This window comes from Perna viridis, chromosome 4, assembly GCF_037379345.1.
Source record: "Perna viridis isolate PV_CMFRI_1.1 ecotype Kerala chromosome 4, ASM3737934v1, whole genome shotgun sequence".
Classification (NCBI taxonomy): Eukaryota; Metazoa; Mollusca; class Bivalvia; order Mytilida; family Mytilidae; genus Perna; species Perna viridis.
Window position 1 is genome coordinate 46,305,816 of NC_142448.1, and position 11,677 is coordinate 46,317,492.

General features: G+C 33.7%; 2 pseudogenes; both read left to right on the forward strand.

The window, feature by feature from the left end:
* The first annotated feature begins 4,964 nt into the window (after window positions 1-4,964).
* On the forward strand, window positions 4,965-5,797 carry LOC148620290 (uncharacterized; annotated as a pseudogene).
* A 727-nt stretch (window positions 5,798-6,524) lies between these two features.
* LOC148620291 (uncharacterized) lies at window positions 6,525-8,178 on the forward strand (annotated as a pseudogene).
* The last annotated feature ends 3,499 nt before the right edge of the window (window positions 8,179-11,677 follow it).

Sequence of the window (11,677 nt, forward strand, 5' to 3'; positions counted from 1 at the left end):
CTAGACGAAAACAAAGTTGAACAAGTGGTCATGAAAACAGTCTCCAAGATATATCCTTCGTTTGAGACGCAACACAATGGATAAAAACCCTTAGCGGTGATGACAAGTACCGGGAGATGACTATGGCAACCTCACACAAACTGACGATACTACATAATCATGGAGCAGAGGAGAGCTGGAGCGCAGTTGACAGTGTTGGTGAATTTGTAGCTGTATAATCAAAGTTTTACAATATATAATCAAGGAGCAGAAGAGAGCTGGAGCGCAGTTGACGAAGTTGGTGAATTCGTAGCTGTATAATCGAACTTTTACATTATATAAGCATGGAGCAGAGGAGAACTGGAGCGCGGATGATTGGTTAATAAAATCATAAATATGTTATTATACTATTGAACTTACTTAACTCTTGTTATTCCAGTATGACGAACGATCTGAGTGAGGAACTTCATTTATGATCTTCATGCAGTGACGGACATTGACAATTCATGTTTACAATGCAGTGATTGGCGATCAATTGGACTGCGATGAACAATATTAGGTAGTGTACCAATACTGGTCGTTTCTGCATTTACTGAGGATTTCACTCGGATTCGTACTCATCTTTATATTACTTTTTCTCATTTGATGTGTGTCTAGTTTCTGGTGACGAAGTTTCGAAATAAATTTACTGTACACAATTAGCGAGTACTACCACAATGCTAGTACAGTTACCGGCCTCTTTGGTGAATTATCTGCGATAATTCTTTGAGAAAGGAAGGAAATGTGATAGGACAGTGGTTAAACATTATTGATTAAATTGTTATTTTTGAGAAAGGGAGGAATGTTTTAATGACTTTAAGAATTAGTATTGCTCATGTTAATTATAAATTGAATTATATGTACTTAAGGGTATAAAACAACCAAAAAGGAGAACATATTATAAAAAAACAAGTAACTATACAATAGCAAAAATACCTCAGGTTAAACAATGAAAGTGTCAGTAAATGCACATGTATACAAAAATACCTCGGTGAAAAACAAGTAATAAACAAGCCAGAAGAAATGTATTGATACCTGGAGGACAAAAATACTTGCACACAAATAATTAAATGGGTCAGTACATCATACGCAAGGCGGTTTAACTGGACACATAGAATTTTTATGTCCAGATTCAAATGGTTTTAAGGATGTGTCTTATATAATTGAACAGTATATATTTGAACATGTTGTATATTCTGAGATCCTCACTTATACTCTCGTAATAAAAGTTACAGTCTATTTTGTTCTTCTTGGAATTATAATTGTAATCCGAACCAGATACTACCACAAAATGTCTATAGTTATTTTTATGTTTATTTTATGAAAAATAATTTCTGTTTGGATCTACGTTGAAACAAAATTTGACTGAAATTATATAAATATAATCAAAGTACTCATGTACGTAGACAAAACACACACCAATTTCATAATGCAGTGTAGCAATACAGCAGTTGTCGGTTTACATGGAACACCTAGATGAATGAACACAAAACTTAACAACATTCTGCGAAATTCAACTACTAATATAACTACTAGTCGGCTTTTCCAAGTTTCAATATTTTCAAGTCGAAATTTTATTAACCTCCAGGTCGAAACTGTCTGTCAAATCATTCAAACTTAAACCGTAAATATTTGGCAAAAATATGAGAGGCAAATAATAGCATGGAACCCATTTCTTTATATAGGCTTCTTAATCGGATCCACTGCCCCTTTTTGTAAATATTTGGATCCGCCAGGACTGCATGAAATATAAGAAGACAGCTTCTGTATTCCGACTGTGTATAGCCTCGCACAGTTTTCATTTCTATCTATATTAAGCCTCTAAAAATAAATAGACAACTTGAATACATAGACAATGAACGACTGGTTGCATAGAAGTAAACAGGTACTGATAAGAGATTAAAGGTAAACTATTTTTAATTGGATCGTTGTTAATACAAATGTACAATCCTAATTAATCAACATACATGCATTAAGTTAGCAGTAAAAGTTGTTTAATTGGTTTGTTTATTGGTGTAAATAACATAGAAATAAATTTGATATATTAGAAATACATATAAAATGGACCTTACTATCTGCAATTGAACCTAAATTGTTAGGTTACAGACCACCAATTCAACCAATGAGCATTTGGAACGTACGCAAAAATAGTCCTACGCAGAAATTACCCCTGTTCCTCATAGTGCTGTGAAAAAAGTTCTCATCTCATTTAAAAAAAATTAAACACTTTCTGAAAGGAAAAACATTTCTGTACATTTTATAGGTGCATTTTGCTTCTTGTGATGTGAAGCCTAATCTCCATAATGATTTCTAAATATACCCCTATCTCGTGAAAACACTGGGATTTCCCATGCTATTTATAGACACTTCACTTCCGGTGACCAGTACTGCACTGCAAGTCTGCTAACCCCACATGCCATTCTGAGGATTGTGAGCTGACATATGTAGAATCATGCTGATATATAGTCCTCTGCAGGTTAAAGTTAAGATAAAGTCCAGAGAAGCCATTGAATATTGTGAAATTAGCATAGAAGCCTATGGGAAGTGGAATTAGTGGTTTTTAGCCTAAATGGGGTATGTCAATGGGAATATTTTACTGCGGTAGTGAAAGATAATCGTAGATGATATCAGGCTTTACAAATCTTAAGGCTCTGGCGACTGCTATATCAATTCTGATCTTCGATCTAAATTGATAATAATATCATATAATTATGATCTTGCAAAAATATTCTTCGGATATAAAAAACTACGATAGTAACACCTCTTTACATAGAAAATTATACAAATAAACACCCTCTGCAGGATAAATGGTTGACCTCTTAAAATAATATGTGCATGTACTCTTAGGATGTTCATATTTGAAATTACCTGAATTGCCTTTAAAAAGCAAAATCTACATAGCTCTTGATTAATGTATCCTCCATCATGTAATCCTGATTCTAACAGATCCTGGAAAATGTTTATCCAGTACTGCAAGCCCTTGTCTTCGTACCATTCCCTATAAACTTTCAATACATTGATTTTGGGTACTTTTCCCATAAAGGAAGCTTCTATCACCGGCAAACTCATCACCGTGGTTTCTGCGTAAAAATCGCTGAAAAACCTCAACTTGAACGTTATCTGTTCAGCACATATCCATTTTGGGTACAGACTATGTTTTTTAAACACTTTCAATGAAATACTGAACAAATACAGCAGGGTTCTTATTTGATACCCCCGTTTTGAGCCAAATCATTTATCTGGAAAAACCATCTATGCAACCGTGTATTTTGACGACTTATCTGGAAAGCTTATCAGATCCATCGATGTGCCAGTGCATTTGGTCCAGGAACCGCGTAAACTCTTCTCAGTCTCCTCTTTTTTCTAATTGCAATACCTTCTGGGTATATTATGTCTATGAATTTCACACTGCTCCAATAAAAAGTATGCTATTTCTAAAATGTCACTTTTGTGCCTTCTGCTGTGAAGACCAAGGCTTCTGTTTATTCTTTTGGATGTTCGTATACTCAAGCAACAACCATGCAATATATCCATACATTTGGTAATCTCATTGTATTTTAATCCCAACTTAAAATATTCATGTATCAATTCGTTTCGCTCAGCATGCGCCATGGTAAGGATTGAAATACCTTTGATTATATCCACAGTAGAAATTGGAGTTAATAATTCCAACTTTAAAGTTGATAATTCCAACATTAAAGTCGATAATTCCAACTTTAATGTCGATTATTCCAACATTAAAGTCGACATTTAAAAAAAAGTCGCGTCCAACAATCTGTTCAATTCCGACGCGCATCCGCTAGCTTTCACGATAAAATTTTAGATGAATTGTATGGGGATATTTTTTTTGTGTTAAATTGCAATGAAATGCATTTCCCATACTATTTAGTTACAAAGTGCATCTTTTCATTTTGTTCAATTATTTATCTATACAACGAAGTTTTTTTTAAAATTAAATTTAAGTTATTTAGAAAATCCGTCTTTTTTCGTTTTAAAAATGCACCGTTTTGTCCTAAATTGTCTCACACAATGTAAGTAAATTTTCGGAAAAAACTAAAAGTTATGTGTACAAAAGAGTAAAATAAAAATATTAATAAATGACTGAAAAATACAAAGTGGATATATTTATATTCCTTAAGTATTGATGATTTTAATTATATGTTTTTTCTTTTAATAAGTTAAATAAGTTTTGCAATTTTTATGTTTGGACAGAGGAAGGTGTTGTCATTACGTAATACATGAGCACAATAAATTTGTTATCACATACTTGTAAAGAATCCAGTTTTGTTAGCCTCTATGAAAGAAGAAAATATATTTGATGTTTGGATCGGAGTTTTCTGAATGACCAGCTACATGTAACTATAGTCCCCAATACACAAAACAACTGCAAATAAAGTTTAGAAAATTGTTTTTCCCTGATTATAAATACTTCAAACTATGCTATGACTAGTATTATTATGCATCTACATTACATATATACATTTTTAACCAGACGTTACTTTAAACTTCATTATAATTTTGTGTTACACGTAATTGTAACGCAATACACATTTGGACAATAGTGTGGTTCTATTCTTGTCATTAAGTTGGAGTGTTATACAAATTTTGCGTTTATTAACACAATCAAATATGTTTCAATGAAAAATCATGTATATCATTTTTGTTTTTTTTTAATTAATAAAATACTGCCGGTAATTATGGTAAAATTGTCTACATGAAACTTGAAACAGGAAGAAAGCTGTTGAGGCGCCATAAATGTCGTAACTTTTTTACATTTGTCCCATGATGGATTATGGTTGTAGAATAATTGACAATACCTGCTTGAGAGAAAATTAACACAGGATGATATAGCAGCATGAAAGTATCTTGACAGGTGAATTCAGAACAATAAAACAAGCAATTTAAATTCATTTCCAACAACAAATTAAGTATTATCTTATAATAGCATGGCGAGTAATCTTCGCCCAAAATCTGCAACAAACTGGAAAAGACTTTGCTACGGCGATCCATTGCCAAATATCAAAAGAGAAAGATCATATCACAACGTAATACTTTACAGTGTGAATACACCATTGAAAGAATAATGGGAATAAAATACTTCCAAAAAGAAGTAAGTTTAAAACTTATTAGTCAATTATATGTATAATTTGAGAATTTTTGAATATACATGTAGAGACTGCAAATAATTTTAGCCATGTTTTTGTATGCAAACATATATGTCTTTTCAAAGTTCCTTGATAAAGGATATTGAGAATATTATCATTTTGTGTTTTGTTTTTAAGTTAAGGAAAATTTTACTTATATGTAGTTAAAAAACATAAAGCGCTTAGTTGTATTTAAGGAAAAGCTATAATTATGTCCCTTTATAAAAGACAGTGATTTTCAGTCATTTCAGGGAACACTATATCTCGTCAAATGGAATAATTGCACCGAGGAGGAATGTAACTGGAAACCAGAGTCTCATCTAGATAGGGATTCGTTGAATAATTACTTTCCAGAAGAAATAAGCAAGGACCGATTACAAAGTGCAGACAGGGTTTTTCATGAGGCAATACAACAAAGGTTAAACCCGAACAACAGATATATATTTCGATTTGGACATATTTCATTACTGTTTCAACAGCGAGAGTTCCACATTAATCACAGACATTAAAGACCTGCACAGTCTGTCGTTGGTTTATAAAATTGACAGGAATGGACACGGACGGTCCATCAACTTCCCAATTCCTAAACTCCGAAATTACAGATGAGGAAAGTATATGTGCGGTCTGTTAATTGAGTTGAACTAAAACAGAGACAATTTGAGTTCGTTCGGATAATCTCAGCACCAAAAGCATGTTGAGAGCATGCACCATATTGTAAAATCTGGATTGTTTTGTGTTCATTAGTTACATGTACGTTGAGTAAAAATGTCTAACCATTTGACTTCAGCAGATTTGACAAAATTTCAAAATACAGTAAGCATTGGAGTGACATCCACAAAGCTTACCAAAACGTTCAAATCAAATAACAAGATTGTATTGACATCAAATATCCATTCATCCGAAAGCTGTCTTTTTCGAAACATTCGTACCAGAATTTGACATTCATCGATATAATAAATTGTCAGTTAAAAGCTATATGTTTAAAACAATCGGACAAAATGGAATTGCGATTTAAACAGATATGCAACGATGTGATTAGTACAGAAAAATAGTGGCGGAAGACAGAAATCAAAGCTCGATTTGCGAGTTTCAAAGATAGCCGTTTTTGAGAACGAAATCAAATTGATTAATGAACTAAGTATTTCGCTCAAAGCGTTGCACTAACCGAAAAATGTCGGTTGCTTGCGAGAGACATTAGTGAATACAAAGAACAAGATAGAAAAGATAAAAACTCATGTAGACAAAGCTCTTTGGTTCACTGAATCATACGGACTTAAGCCCTGCAGTATAAAGTTGAAGTCTACCACTGGAGAGTCTGTGACTGTTGATCTAAACCAAAACGCAGATAAAGGGTCCGACATTGAACGTATGAAAGTCATACTTTATATATTGGACAAATTCAAAATTAGTGACCAGGCCTACCACGAGATAGTTACACATACTACCGAAACTAAATTCTATTGTGCGGCTATGACAAAAGACGAATAGTTCATTCGAAATCTTTCGAATGCCTGGTAACATTCCAGGGGCATACGTAAGTCTCTTATCCGAAGTTAAACACTTCATAGCAAAAAATAATATACGGCCTTCAATGAAAATGCGAATCAAGATTTCTGGTAATGGGACGAAAGTGACAAGATTTTCAACTTTCGTGGTGATGTCATTTTCGATATTGACTGAAGATATGAAATTGTCGACAGACGAACAAACTGTTCTAGCTATTATAAAATCTTCAGAAAAAATATGAAAATTTGTCATCAGCTCTGCATCCAGTGTTTACTGAATCAAAGAAATTTACGCAGCGAGACAAATAAAAATAGACGAAATCGCATACAATACAGAACTTTTCTTCGGAAGCAATAAGAAGTTTTTGCAGATTTGCTGAGGACTAGGATCATCAACCGGAGAATTTGCTTGTTCGCGGTGTAAAGTTTCAAAAAACAATCGGGTGACATTAGCAAACCTTGGAATTTTTATCTCCGTGACGGAATGAAACGTTCGATTAGTGAAACAACGCAACTTACACGTTCCTCAAAAAATGAGTTCGGTGTAAATTACAAACCGCTAATGAATTTCGAACCCGATCATTTCGTACCAGATAAACTACACCTCCTTACGCGTATTTTTGACATACTTTTACGCAATTTGATAAAAGATGTTTAAGACAAAGACGACGAAGCAAGAATTAAAAAAAAGCTAATTAATTAGAATCGCTAGTCGCAAAGATAAGAGACTGTGGCGTCAGATTTGACATTTGGAAATCCAAAGGTCGCGGTGATATAGACTGGACATCGTTGTGGGGGGGGGGGGGTGACATGAAGGAAATAATAACGTGTTTGCCAGATAAGCTTATGGTTGTAGTGCATAACGGAACCCACGACGCCACTGTACACATTTGGAAGAAGTTTTATAAAATTTACATGTACATATGTTCCCTAGAGTGTGAAAGAAATACAGGAGAACAAACTTTCCTTAAAATTAAGAGTTGGGTAGAATTGTTCTTAAGTTTAAGTGCAAAACGGAAGGGTCATGGAGGAAAGAATACCACACCTTATATTCACTACTTGTACCACGTCCCTTTCATTATAGTTAACAAAAAAATTTAAAACAATTTAGCGGTCAGCCAACAGAAAAAGTTAATGATCACATTAAGTCAATTCATCACACAAAAACTAACTTTTCAGATTGTGCGATCGATGCGTTGAAAGTGTGAAAGAGGATAGAAACTAATCCCAAACATTCTAGGTCTAAACGACATTATGAAAAGAACGATGCCGATTACTGGGAGGAAACTATCAGAGGCGTGAGGTCTAGCAAGAAAGACCACATTCTCCGGGAAATTCGAACAGCGGCAGAGCCGTCGGTTCAGAAATCGGAGGAAGAACAACTAAATTATGGCGACATGACAGTAGCTGAACTGAAGTTCGAGTTAAAGAAACATGGTATTGTGACTAAAATCCGGAAGCAAGACAGGCTGATACAACTTTTAAAAGACGCTTCAATTGATAGTTCATGAATGTTAGTGATGTTAATGATAATGTTTATAAGTACACGTATAAGAGACGAAGATAATTTCTCTGTGTTCATTTAATATGATTAATTTAAAATTTACACGATTTCGATGTTGCAGTTTCTTTCTTTTTAAAGGGCATTTTACTCGTCTATATTAACTTGCTATTCTGTTATTCTAGTTTTGAGTATAATCTGTTTTCACACAAACAGGGGTGATATACAGGAAGAAATAAAATGCATGTAAACGGAAGAGACAGAAAAAAAAACAAACAAAGGAAGACACAAAAACATCACGCAGAAGTCTGCGCTAACTTACTCATAAAAATCAAATTGTAGTGCTCTTATGTCGATACATATTAAGACATACCTAAAAATACCCAGAACTACAATTTACACATTATTAACACACATTATTTTAAATTTGGGATAACTTGGCTGATTTGACATATTAATTGCTATCATTAACAATAAACACGCATGAAATCTCGTTTTATGTTCCGTGAACCTAAATCCCAAACGGAAACCGATACCTTAATATTTATTACCGAAATATATTCACTATCTATGTTGTCATCCTATATCGCGTAAGTGTTAATTATCGCCCTTAATTGGACATTGGCGGTATACCTGATGGGACCAGTATCGTATTGCATATCCCTGAGCGGGTGTACGTGAAAACATGGATGCTATAAAAATATAGTGCATTTTCTTTTTGCCTCTCTACAAACTAATATTTTGTCAAAAGATATGAACAATGACTTATAAAATAGAGCAAACATCACACTGTAAGATGAAGAACTTTTTTAAAAGAAAATCTAACATGATATCATAAAAATGTTCCACTGAAAAGGTTGGTTTGGTGAGTGCAAAACGAAAGTGAAAGTAGGGAAAATGGCTATTTATAGTTCAAGACTACTTTTCTGTCCAATCTTCGTGGACTCACCCTATTTTCTTTGCGGAAAATTATTTTTTCACATGTCCTTAGAAATGCTACATAAGTGAAAGTTTTATTGAATCAATTTACATATTTTTTAAAAAATCCTAAAAATATGCACTTCACTATAGAAGTCTATGGGAAAATTAATACGATACTGAGACCTGATAACTAGCTATAGGTGATAACGGGGGTTAACCCATATTACCTGTAAATGACCAGAGTTATCTTTCTTAACCGAACAAAAAGTTCAGTATATGGACCCTTAAACGCTTCCGTAAATACCGTGGTACATCGTATATATTACTCTGAAAATTTTCTCTTTGATATAGCTATTTTGTGATTTCATCCAAAACCCATCCCTCCATACGGTGTCGAATGCCCTTCGGAATTCAACGAATGCGCAGTATAGTTTTTTTTTCCATATGCAAAGTAAAACTCAATCAGTGCATGTAAAGTAAATATATTATCAAGGGTTTAATATCCCTTCCTAAAACCCGCTTGGTTTTCAAAAAGAATGCTAAATTCATTTGAAAATATATTCAATCTACTGTTCAGTATATATATATATGCTCGTAAAAAGTTTACCCATACAGCTAATAAGAGTTATTGCACGATAAATATAATTTCATCCGTTTAAACGGGTGGTGCATTAGAATGAAATTATTTTCTCCTGGGTGTTTCATCATATGTAGTCTAGAGGGCGCTTTTAGGGGTTTTGTTCATGCTTCGTTGAATTAAGTTTCCCGGGTTTTGTGCAAGTCTTGTCATTCAGCACGACGACGTTACACTGAACAGGTCGAATTTTTCCTATCCATCATTTGTCCATGGAGCCTGAAAAACAAAGTTTGTCTGACACTGAACCTTCATCTGATGTTTCTTTATTCAGTCAGTGTTGTCGTGCGACCATCCACTTTACTTAAGTGTTATTTACTATTGCCCTAACCCATTTTAGTATTCATGGTACTGTTAGCTTTTGGTTCATGGTGATTATGTCTACTTTGATGAATTTTTGGTACCAGGAGAATTATCGGGATCTGCAGGATTACCCTTGTTTTTATAGATGGGCTTTATAATACCGCATGTCCAGCTCTCGGGAACTGTACCACTATTTACAACTAAATTGAATAAATCACAATATATAGATATACACATGTAAGTTGAGGTGATAAGAATTTTAAGTATATTAATTAGTAACCATACATGTATCTGTCCTCGGCGCTTTACTGTTTTTTAACCTTTTTATTGTTTCTTGCACCTCTATCACAGTTATATTACCATTTAATAATTCATCAAAAATAGGGTTATTGCACACACTGTGTACATCTTATCTATTTCAGTCGACTCTTCGCCTGCGTTCAAGTTCTTGAAATATTCATAAAAGGTTTCCAAATCTAATTCGGGCGGTTCTTTGTCTCCCTGCCAATATTTATGCAACATCTTCTAGAATGGCTTAGAGTCGTGTTTTAAATTAGACCTCAACTCATTAACATATTTACCAGAATACCCTGCATAACTATTACTTAGGGTTTGGCGATATGCTTTCGCTTTCTCATTCATTTTAGCTTTATGTGGCATAGAATGTGTTGCCTTAAACTTACCACTTGCGGTATGGAATTCATCGCAATTTTCCTTGCATAAATCTACCGATCCAAGGTTTATTTTCATTATCTCTATTCCTTGAAACTCGATTTGTAACTCCAAATGTACTTTTAGCAGTATCAATCAAAACCTGACCTATATCTGTGAGAGGTCAGTTACCTGGTCAGCTGTGATCAAGTCAACATCAATATTGTCAAGCTTGGGACTTAATACTGACCAAAACATCCTCGGTGTTATTTATCAAGACTGCTTGAAATATTCGCTTTTTCTGTTATCCCACTTAAGGTAAGTGATATTTCTATGTAATTATTTCGGATCATTTTGTTTAACAGAGTTTAGAGAAATATGCAAACGACTGTGTGCATCAGAGTACATTGGGTCAAAATCTTCTACTTGAAAATCAGTAACAATATCTAACATAGATTCTGACATAAGTAAATAATCGACTAAAGATGCATTTTGACAAGTAGTTTTACCTATATTTCTATCATCACATATACGACCATTGGCAATAATCAACGAACTTCTTTTACAAAATTCCCATGACCATAATTAGTAACTTGAGTTCTATCTTGCGAGCGTCTATCTATGGGAAATTCCCTTTCTACTAGTTTATTTTTGAACATTTCAGAATATTGCAAAAAAGTTACATCTTCACTTATTTCTAAAATATCAAATAAATTATCATCAAAGTGTACAAAATCGCTCATGTTCCCACTTTGAGCATTGAAATCACCAAGTAATGAAATATGACAATCGTTTGAAAAATTAATCATCTCGCTCTGAATTTCTATAAATGCTTCATCAGATGAAATTTAGAGCTTTCTGGGGTATATGTACACATCCCAATAGTACCTTCTTGCAATGTTGTTTTTGTTGGAAACATTTTTTTTTAAATAACAATCCACTGAATAAAATCGCTATCTGATTTCAAAAAGGTAAAAATTTTTGACAATGATTTTTTATG